Raw genomic sequence first — 12,653 nt, forward strand, 5'->3', positions numbered from 1 at the left:
TTAGTCATTACAATGAACTACATATCTTAGCTTTTTCTTTTCCATATGACACACAATGGGACATCTTAACTTTGTCTCAATCTATTTCTCTAGTAAACATTGAAAAGTAACCATTATTGCTTAACTCATCACTGTCTCTCTCTCAAAAGATTCCTTTATAGTTATCCTTCAAAGATTTGCAGCTAATGTTGCCACATTGATATCGCGTTGTATTCTCCATAGAGGTGATTAGTATTTTTCCATTTAAGATAAATAGTTCAAAATATTGCCACTTAATTATTCAAAATTAGTAAATTTTATGCAGTGAATTCATCATTTTTAAGAGGTTTAATATATTAACTAATAGAGGTTGGCATACTAGAGATGCAGAAAGTGGTGTAGGTATATATGCTATTAGAGAAGACAATGATTATGGAGTCTGTCATGATTTAGTAGCACAAGAGGTTGCACAACTTCATACTGATATTGGGCTGCTTACAAAATAGTTCACAATAATAAGTGTTGAGAATGTGAATGCAGTTGCAGCATGGGATCTACTTATTGAACTTTTGAGATTGAATTTGAAGAAGAAGCAAAGTATCTTGACCATAGGTTAGCATATTTTTGATACCAAGGGTAAGGGAATCAAGATCAAAACAATTATAATGATAGATATAGAGAGAGATAGAAGTAGAAAGAGAGATTGTGATTGGTGGCAGAAAGATGACTACAAGGAGAAGAGTGACAAATATATTCCACCAAGTAATCGTGATTCAAAATCTAGGATGGAGATATTATTGTCAAAATTAGTCAAGGGGAAAGAAATTCAAGTGATTTGCCTTAAGGATATCAAGGCAGACCTGTCAGGGCTAACCCATTAAGTTAAGTTACATACTACAGGAAGCAAGCAGTTGGAGCAATAATTTGGTTAGATATCATACACAATAAATCAAAGACAGCTTGCCACTCTACCAAGTAACACAGTGGCTAATCCAAATATTAATGGTCACTGCCATGCCATTACCACTCGAAGTGGTAATCCACCATAGACCCACCAGTATGATTGAAAATGAGCAAAAGAATAATGATGATCCTATTGATATAAATAGTAGTAGCAAGTAAGATAAAGGAGAAGATAAGGATGGGAAGCCTATTTTGAAGCCTATCTTGAGACCTCATCCTTCTTTTCCTCAAAGGCTAAAAAAGAAACAAGAAGATGGTAAGTATTAGAAGTTTTTTTCTATGTTGAAGGAGTTGTTAGTCAACATCCCACTTGTAGACACATCAGACAAAATATCAGGATATGCAAAATTCATGAAAGATCTAATCACTAAGAATAGGTCAGTCAGTTATGAGCAATCCGACAATATTCATCATTACAGTGCTCTAACTACTAGATTATTGGTGTAAAAGAAAGAGGATCCTTGTGCTTTCACTATACCTTTGCACTATTGTATCTTCCAAATTTGCTAGTGCATTATGTGATTTGGGTGCTTGCATCAACCTCATGCCATTCACAGTGTTTAAACAGTTGGTGTTGGGGGCTCCCTAACCAACCACCATGAGATTAGTGATGACAGAAAGGACTATGAAAAAGCCAGTTGGTATTTTATGTAATGTTTTGGTAAAGGTGGCTTCTTTTATTTTTCTTGTGGATTTTATGATATTAGACTGCGAAGTGCACTTGATTGATATTAAGAAGACAATTCTTGGCTTCATGAAGAATGTTGATTGATTTAGAGCTAGGACATCTGATGTGGAGACTCAATAATTAACAAGTGGTGTTTAATGTATGCAAATCCATGAAGCAGCCTGATGAGTTAAGAGTGGTATCCATGATTGAAGTGTATGATGATGAAAAGAATTCATTTTATGATGTTGATTCTGTGACTCTCTGGGATAGTGGTTCTGATGTTGTTGTTCCTATTGAAGAGAAGATGGGTGTTGAAGTGCTAGAAGCAGTGATCATAAATTTTGATAGTGATATCATTGAGGAGTATGATGAGATGGTATGTGCACTTTATGGGAGTGGTTCTTACATTTATGCACCAAAGAATCTTGATTTGGATTTGAAGAATAGAACTACTCTATCTGCTCATCCATCCATTAAAGAGACACCAGTATTAGAGTTGAAGGACCTCCCTTCTTATTTGCGATATACATTTTTGGGGGACCAACAATATTTTATCAGTAATTATTATAGCTGATTTGATTGACTCAGAAGTGAAAGCACTATTCTTAATAACATAGAGATCCAAGAGGGCCATTGGATGGTCCATTACAGACCTTATGGGTATTCCACCTGGTCTTTTTACTCATAAGATTCAACTTGAATCGGAGTGTGTTCCAAGTATAGAACATCGTGTCGACTCAATCCTTCTATGCAAAAGGTCATGAAGAAAGATATAATTAAGTGGTTAGATGCTGGTATAGTATATCCCATTACTGATAGCAAGTGGGTTAGTCCGATATAATGTGTTTCGAAGAAAGGCAGCATTACTGTTATGACTAATGAGAAGAATGAGATAGTACTGATGAAGCTAGTCATAGATGAAGAGTATGCATGGATTACAAAAAATTGATTGCATGGACTTAGAAGGACCATTTTTCCATGCCCTTCATGGACCAGATGTTAGACAGGTTAACGGGCAGAGAATAATACTATTTTCTTCATGGGTATTCAGGTTACCATCAAATCACTATTGCACTTAAAGACCAAGAAAAGACTACTTTCACATGTCGTTGTGGGACTTTTGCATTTAGACGTATACCATTCGGACTGCATAATGCTCCAGCCACATTATGGTAAAAGACACTATCAAAGTATTTATGGATGATTTTTCAGTGGTTCGTGATTCTTGTGAAGACTGGCTAGTGCACTTGGCAAATGCTCTTAGAAGGTGTGAAGAATACAACTTGGTACTTGATTGGGAAAAATGCCATTTTATGGTTAAAGAAGGTATTGTGATTGGGAATAAGATTTCAAAAGAGGGCATAGAGGTTGATAGAGCTAAAATAGAGGTGATTGAGAAATTACCTCCACCAATTTCTGTGAAGGGAATTCAGAGCTTTTTAGGGCATGCATGTTTTTATAGGCATTTTATTAAGAATTTCTTAAAGATTGCTAATCCTCTTTGCAAGTATCTTGAGAAGGAGGTGAAATTTGTTTTTGATGATGTATGTATGAAGGCTTTTGAAAGCCTAAAAGAGAAGTTGGTGTCTGCTCCAATCATTGTGCCACTTGATTCGTCCTTGCCTTTTAAGGTTATGTGTGACTCAAGTGGAGTGGATTTAGGTGCTGTCCTAGGCCAAAGAAAAGAAAAGATTCTTCAACCCATCTACTATGCCAGTAAGGCATTGAACCCTTCTCAAAAGAACTACACAATGACTGAACAATAGTTGTTAGCAGTGGTTTTTGCATTTGAGAAGTTTTGATTTTACTTAATTGGGATGAAAGTAGTTGTTTACATGAATCACATAGCATTGTTGTACTTTAATGTAAAGAAAGATGCGAAACCTAGACTTATTAGGTGGGTACTTTTGATGCAAGAATATTATTTTGAAATCAAGGACAGAAAAGGCACAGAAAACCAAGTTGCAAATTACTTGTCTAGAATTGAGAAAGAATATATATAGAAAGTGGAAGATGGGTAAGAAATTGATAACCATTTTTCATATGAGCAGTCATTGGTAGCTTTCCAAAATCTAATTCCATGGTTTACGGACTATGCAAATTATTTAGCTAGTGATCTAGTCCCAGAAGATCTTTTCTTCCAACAAAGAAAGAAGTGTGTGCATAAGGCAAGGAAATTTTTCTGGGATGAGACTTATTTATTAGAACATGTGCGGATAGGATTATTTGTAGATGTATACGTAAGGTACAGATGATGAGCATACTTAAGGCTTGTCACTATTCCCCAGTTGGGGTTTATCGTGGAGGAACTCGTACAACCCACAAAATCTTGCAATGTGGGTATTATTGGCCAACAATCTACAAAGATGCACATGACTTTACTTCTACTTATGATTAACACCAACGTCAAGGAACTATCTCTAGATGCCATGAAATTTCTATGACCTCTATTTTAGAATTAGAATTTTTCGATGTATGGGGTATAGATTTCATGGGACCTTTTGTGAGTTTGTTAGGCATGAAGTATATACTTGTGGCTGTGGATTATGTATCTAAATAGGTGTAATAGTTGCACTCCCCAACAATGAAGCATGTTGTGTCACTACATTCTTGAAAAAACACATATTTTCTTGATCTGGTACCCCACATGCTATCATTAGTGATGGTGTGTCACATTTTTGTAATTATCTATTCAAAAGTATGCTTGAGAAGTATGGAGTGAAACACAAGGTGGCAACACCTTATCATCCATAATCTAGTGGACAAGTTGAGGTGTCCAATAGAGAAATCAAGTCCATCTTAGCAAAGACAGTAAATGTCAATAGGACTGGTTGGTCAAAAAAGTTAGGTGATGCATTATGGGCTTACTGAATAGCATTCAAGACTCCAATTAGTGCTTCACCTTATCACCTAGTGTATGGAAAGGCATGTGACTTGCCTTTTGATCTTGAACACAAAGCACTATGGGCCTTGAAGAAGCTAAATTTTGAGTGGCAAGATGCATCCAAGTAAAATTTGAATAGGATGAATGAGTAGGATAAATTTCAACTCTGGGCTTATGAAATTTCTGCACTTTACAAAGAAAATATGAAGTTGCATCATGATCGCAAAATTGAGTAAAGAACCTTTGATAAAGGTGACCAAGTAATGCTCTAGAACTCAAGACTTTGTTTGTTTCTAGGTATGTTGAAGTCTAGATGGTATGGCCTCTTTATTGTGCTAAGAATGTTCCTCTATGGTTCTTTAGAATTGAAGAGGGATGGTAAAGCCTCATTCAAAGTAAATGGGAAAAGAATAAATCACTATATAGGTAAGTCTAAGAAAATAAATATGATTTTTGAGATGGATCTTGGTAAAGTCTGAGTAACCAAGGTAATTACGTTGTGTCGTGATATTAAATCAAGCGCTGCATGGGAGGCAACCCATGAGGCTAGTTTGTAAAATTTGAGTATCCAACTTAGCCAAGTCGTGTTGTAATGTTAAATCAAGTTCTCCATGGGAGGCAACCCATGTTTTGAGCTTATTTATATATAAGGTAATGTGTTTGTTCAGTGTGCAGGGCTAAAGATTGCAGAAAAACTCTAGAAAATTTAAAGAAGTTAGGTCTTACGGATCCTTCATGCGTGACATATCTTAATGGTACGACTCATGAGTAAGAGTCGTAAGAAGCTAGGAGACTATGAAGATTCAGGTAAAAGTGTCTGGAGTGTTTATGACTCTCAAAATGAGTCGTTACCTTGACTCTTCAAATTATGTAATATCCACTACAGAATCCAGCGAAGGATCCAAGTCTATACGAGTTGAAGAAAAGACCCGTAATCTACCTAAGCTTATCAGTTGGGGTCGCGGGTCAACCCAACCCCGCACTAAAATCAAAAGAACAAATAGGGTACCTATCGGGTACCCGATATCTAAAACACACACACACCTCCATTATTGACTAAATTTCAAGCTCTAAAAGAACTAAAACACTTCGAATTAGATGCCAACTTATTCGAATTCTTTACCTTGCATGAACTTAAGCACAAATTTGGAACTTTGAAAAACTAAAGCACCCTAAGCTATCACTCATTCAAGTAAGTGGTCGAACCTAAATGCTCTATATTTCAAGTTGAAAGTGATAATGTGTGATATTTTAAACTTGCTTTGAGTTAAAATTACGTATCTATTGCATTTTGGTCCCCTAGTTCGTAGGTTTTGAATTGAAAATGGAAATTTAGGGTAAAATTGATTTTAGGTGTTGATATTGTGTGTTATTTTGACTAAAATCGAGTGATATTGCTGCATAATGTAGTGGGTAGTTTAAGAATTTTGAATTGGAGTCAACTCTAAAGTTGAACTTCTATGTTACAGAGGATATGAGACTCCTTACAACTCGTACCCACAAGTAACCAGGTCATAATTAGAATTGCACCCACTGACAACATAGAAGTCTAACTAAGTATGAGTTCTAGTATGGGTACGACTTTCCTAAATGAGTCGTACCCAACCCATACAATGCGTACACTTAGGTCATAAGGACCTGGAAAGAGGTCATATTTTAGACTTTTATTTCTGACTTGCTTATGGGTGTTGGTAATGAGTCATACCTTGGCTTATGACTTGTTAAAAGGACCCGTAAGCAGTCCTGTGAACATCCATGTACACATTAAGTATAATATGACTAGATCATATGAGTCGTACCCAGTCGATACGACTAGTACCCCCCACTCATACCTTGTACAAGACATGCACACTGATAGTTGTTTTATGATTTTTGCTTTCTTTTCTTTATTTACTTACTAATTAATGTATACTTTTAGGTACCATGCCTCCAAAAGGTGTTTTTTATTCTAAATAAGTGTCCAATAAGGGAAACAAAAAGGCACCATCTACTAGTTCTGAATCCCCTGAGTCATCCAGTAGTAGCGGTGATATATTTGAGTTCCCAGTGAAGGGACAAGCTAACCAAAGGAGAAAAAAACCTACTCGAGCTAATAAAGTAGCAACCCCAGAGGACACATCTCAATAGGGAATAAGGAGAAAGAACTTGAGTACCTTTTCTCCTTACTCAGCTCAACCTTTGGAAGTGGAAGAATGTAACACCCTGAATTTGGTACCCAAAATGCTACACGGTGCTCATAATCCCGAAGGATCACAAGCTAATCCATGACTGATATCTGTAACTAAGCCCTGAATAATAATGGTAATATCATAAATGCGGAAACATGAACTAAAAGTCCATAAGGCTCAATACTGATACATAACTGAAAATATGGTAAAACAATACCAAGAAAACTAAAATAAAACTCTGAACATGTTGTAGTCTGAAAGCCTCTAAAACTGAACTATCTGAATAAAGAGTTGATGGGATAATCTCCCAACTAACCCTATCTGTAAAAATAAAATAAGTACTGAAAGAATGAAATAATCAAATAATAATATCCTCGAATGATGAGGACTCACTGCTGACTCTGACTGCTAAACTGGAATGCTACTGATACTCTGGAGTACGTGCTTCTGAACCTATGGCATAAAACACCATATCAAAAATGCATCAGTACGATTGAATATACTAGTATGCAAGTGAGGTAGGCTGAATGCAATGGTTCATATGCATAAACAATACTAACTGACTGAATAACATAAACGTGAGAATACATGCATGAATACATAATTGTATCTGAGATTATGATAATACTGACTCATGAATTCTGATAATGTGGATTTACTGATATCTGGATACTAATACTGGGATACTAAAAGACTAAGTCTATTAAGTACTGAGGAATTGATGTCATATTACTGATAAAGGAATGACTGTTTCTGACAGTTCTGATTATGAAGAATTGGTCTGATTGGCTGTATCTGACAGTCCTAAAATCTGAATACTGGTAACATGAATTTTGTATAATTAATATACTATTAACTGGGTGAGTGTGTCTTATAGTACTGATTCTGATGGAACTAACTGAGTTTCGTACTGAGCTGAGCAACTATTTTTTACAGTCCTAAAACAGTACTGAGACTTAATCCAAAACTGAGACTATGGAAGGTAATTATCTAAATGACATGCCGTGAAACTGAACTGGTGGAGTCCAACCTGTAACCCCAGCTGGAAGGGTGTCAGTACCATGCCATAGGTAAATATAAGCTATGAGTAAACGCTCTCTGATAGGGAGCTCTTCCATCAACCCCTCCTAGTACAAAAAACTTGAATGAGGTTTATAATCCCTAAACTTGTCGGGTATATTTCAACCTACGCTGGCTACATAGTTCTGGAACGAAAGGATTTCTTCTAAAGATCACACCCTCTACTGGCTAACAGGTGAGTCCCCATCCTTGGGTTTACTCAATGCTGAATCCTGCTCCCAACTGAAGAGACACTGAACTGATTTAAAATAAACTAAACTATTACTGATAGTATTGCTTAGTTGATTTGAACAGAGTTCACTAAATTTCCATTGACTAACAGAATACTACTGAGATCTGGTGACTGATTGAGACTACTAAGTTTTCCTGAGTCATGTAACTGACTGAATTTTAATGATCATGGCTTGACTAAGAGTATTATGAAAACTGACACTGGCTCTAGGCACACAGCTAAATTTTCGGGTATAAGTACCCCAAGACTCGATAGCATGAAACTGACAAGACTTGACGTTTCTTGAACACGTGACCAATATCAACAATTCATAATACAATAAGTTGGGGATTTTATGAAGCACATGGTTATCATAATGTTGTACATGGATGGAATTGCATATAGACATGTCATACTTTCATTAGCCTAATCTCATGAACATTCCATCAAATACTCATAAAGCACACAATATCATGGAAGTCATTCTTGGTCATAAAGGTAAAGTATGCATTTATTATTTGAGTCACAATTGAGCTATAATACACAATTTCTATACTCTTAGGTATTTTGTCAAATACCTTACATGCACAACTTAGGGCATAGGTGCAATCATCAACTTACATATCATAAATAACTCAATTCATGGATTTCAACTTGCATGCTAACGTAGTTTCATAAAAAAACACATAAAGATTCCAACTTGGAAATCATACAATAAGATAAACATGGTTACAAACAACTCACAACATAAATATCATGTTTTATAATTTGAAAGAGGGTTCTGAGACTTCATTGATGAAAGGAATCCATAAATCAACACTTGACATACCTTAGTTCCTCATTTTACATAGATTAATAGAGAGATTCTTGAATTTGAGTATTGAATTTGAATCCTTAATTGAAAATCCTAACTTGTTCTTAAGAGAAACTTGAGAAAAACTCTATATTTTGGGTAAAAAATGGTTGAATCACGTGTTATTGGGTTTATAAAAAGATGGTAAATTAACCTTTTTGCCCCTAAAAATATGGACATTTAATGACTAAAAACTAGGTGCCGACACTATAAGTGACACGGTGCGTTGATGGCTGCAACATGATACTCGACGCGTCACTCCATGATCGTGTCAAGCCTCCGAAGTTTTTATGTTGGTATCCTGCACAAATCTTGACCAACACGATTGGCGACGCGGTGTGCTATGATTGCATTGGTCTACTATTTTGGGACTTCGAACATGATCTAAACATGTTCCAAAAAATATAAAAATTTTCGGAGAAAACCTATTGACCTTCCTAATCAAGAACTAATAAAAATACGAACTATTAAAGGATGTTAAGGTGGTGAAATAAGATTTCTAACTTTCAAAGGCCAATAATAGGCTAAGTCTGGGAGCCTAGCTAGAATTTTCTAAGTTTGGGACCCCTTGACAAGCTTAAAGGACTGAATTAAGCTTTAAGATTTTATGGGGTCTTACAATATCTCCCCCTTGAGAACATTCTTCCTCGAATGAGACTGACTGAGAGGGAAGAAAATATAAACTGACGTACATACTGAACATGAACAACTGGAACATGATTCCATGACTGATAAACTGAATGTATCATACTGAACATGCATATCTGATGCATGGTTAACTAGTTCATGAATGTATGACTGAATATACAATGGTAATTGATACCAAGTTTATCTTGGAAATATGAGCATGAAACTGTATAAGTTCAAGGGAAACTATTTCCTTAAATTGAAAATGCTAATGAGCCCAAAATTAATTACTAGATATACATGAGCAAAAACACGTGAACGTAACTAAGTCTAGAACGTGATACATGAGCTGTATATCATAATTTGAACTGAGTACCTTGAATACGCGGCTTACGACTGAGGTCAAAATTTAAGGGTCAACTTATACGTACCTTCTTACTCCAAACTGGATTTATTACGAGAAGAGATAAGAGCATGTTTTATGTTATGAGAGTTTGGAGAATTATTGTTTAGCTCCCCTTTGGGACACTAGGTCCCTCAAAGAACATTAATTTTGTTGAGATACCGAGGAAAACTAGGGCGATGCACAAGGCACCTATGAACTAAATTACGACTAGATATCCGGGATCTGAAGCTAAGACAAAGTGATTAGACCTTACTCACTGCAACTGAGACTACTAAAAGGATTTACGTGGGTGCTGAGCATGAATTCATAAATATATACTAACTTTATATGATTAACTGAATAACTTATATCTAAATACTGGGCATGTAAGACTGAACTATACTTAGTTTAGATTGCTGGATAGAGACTATATGATATTATACATAGAAGGTAATGAATGACTGGGTAATGTAAGTTAATTGAGCATGAGTGAGGGAAAACTGTATTACCTTAGGAATGCAAGACCAGGCGTCTAATCATGATTTAGAAAAATTCTATAAACTAAGGCACTATAATAATAATAACTAAGTAACTGGTGGTCATATGCTATGGTCGGGTAATCTTAAAACTGGACTGAATTTCTGATTTGACTACTGGACTAGGAGTGAGAATGAGATTGTGGCTAAGATGATAATTGAGACTGTAATCATAACTAATACTGTAACTGAGACTGAATGCTGGTTTTCTATAATTGAGGGTTAGACTGGTACGAGAGTACTGAATTCTGGAGGCTAAGTAACTAATAGCTGAAAACTATGGTTCTATAAGACTATCTGAGTCCTTTACTGAATATTGATTACTGAACTGGCACTGTAACTGAGGCCTGCTGGATTGAATATTAATGCTACAGATTCACTGAGGGATCTAAACTAAGGGTATACATGGCATAATCTGAGTTTGACTGAACACTAGGAGTGAAGTCATGAATCCTGTGGGCTAAGCATAGTGTAAAGCATGACATGAGTACATGATTCATGAGCTGCACAAGCTGGGTTTGGAATTTTTGAATTTATGGAACATGATCCGCAACATTGGATAAACTTAGACTCCTCATATGAGAAACTTAAAACACATACTATTCAATGAAAAGCACATGGATATAAGTTGTATTCGTGGGACTGAAATAAAAAGCATGCGTAAGTATTGTGATAGTTAAAGTACAAAACTTTGCACTGAGATAGGAATAGGTCAGGAATCGTCTTCCCTTATGGATTTCCAACATATACTGGTATTACTACTAGAACCTGAAGGCCTGACTTTCAGTGATTTCATAATCGAAGAGTTCTTGCATACCTATCAGGCTATGTTAGATTGACTCACTTGGATGGGGACTAGAAAAAGGTCCTGTTAATATTTGTTCTGACCTTAAAGTCGACTTCTATGCAAAGAGTTACAAAAAAAAAGAAGCTCCTGAATTTGAAGAAATGTGAACATGTAAATGAGGGATCTATAACATACCAGGGGCTGCATCAGAAAAACTTTCCTGATCCTATCGGAACTGAAATGCATATAGTCTGTTTGGGCGTTTGTCTGTTTGGGCGTTTCCCACTGGTAGCATTGGAATTGGCACCCTAGTGATTTTAGGGACTAGACTGAGTTGAAGGATGATCGTTTTACTTCTAGGGCTAGGCCTAGGACAATCTCGTACCTGGTGACCTATCTCATAACATTTGAAACAGACATCACTACCGGCTCTACATATACCCTTATGATGCTTACCACACTCTTCATAAAGTGGATGAGTAAAAATCCTGCTCTTACTACCCTAGGCCTTGGAGCCTGGTGCCCTATCTCTACAGTCATTTTTGAACTTTAGTACTGGTGCACTGGCTAAATATGGAACTGGGGCTGAAAACTTCTATCTATGCTAAGAATGGTTACCATCCTACAACCCTGGCTGTGAAAAACTATAACTACCAGTTTTGGCCCTCTTATTTTCCCTTTCCTTCTTCTTAAGTTTTTGCTCCTCAATTTGCTGATCATGGACCATAAGCCTAGATATGTCCTTCTCCTTAATCAATATCATAGTCCTGCACTTTTTAACCACTCTACCTGATATCTCAGACATAAACTTATTCATTCTAGTCTACTGTCTACTACTACGTGAGGAGCATATCTGGCTAACTAAGTGAACTTGAGGGAGTATTCTTTTACGATCATGCTACCTTGTTTGAGGGTGATGAATTCTAACACTTTGGCTTCTTTCTACTCTAGGGGAAAGAATCTACCTAAGAAAGCCATAGCAAACTCTTCCCATTCTATGGACTCTACATCTGCACCCCTATTGTAATGCCCCGTACTTTCCTGAGATAGAAAGCGAACTATTGTTCATACATATGAAACCCCCAATTCTATAAGCCATATTTGGTCAGATGAAATACCAAGAGTAACCTAGTTATAAGAGAGCTTATGATGTGTTAAGTGTGGTTATACGAGTCACTTAAGGTAGTGCAAGCTAAGAGTTTTGAAATCCATCAAGTTTTAGTGTTTGAATCCATAAGGGTCATATTTTAATGATCATAACTTTATAAATATATGGTATTTCTACATATTTCTACCCACCAACTTATATTAAATCTAATTAGCTTTCCAACGATACCAATTTCATTAAATTCCGACACCCGAGCAAGGAGTTATGGCTTTGCAAAGTAGAGTGCGTCGCCTAACCAATCGAACATGGCTACTGGAATAGGTGTGCGATAAGAAATGCGGCGCATACCTAAATGTGTGTGATAAGCAATGTGGCGCATACTTAAATGTGTGCAATAAGCAA

Source organism: Capsicum annuum, chromosome 12 (genome assembly GCF_002878395.1).
Source record: "Capsicum annuum cultivar UCD-10X-F1 chromosome 12, UCD10Xv1.1, whole genome shotgun sequence".
Taxonomy (NCBI): Eukaryota; Viridiplantae; Streptophyta; class Magnoliopsida; order Solanales; family Solanaceae; genus Capsicum; species Capsicum annuum.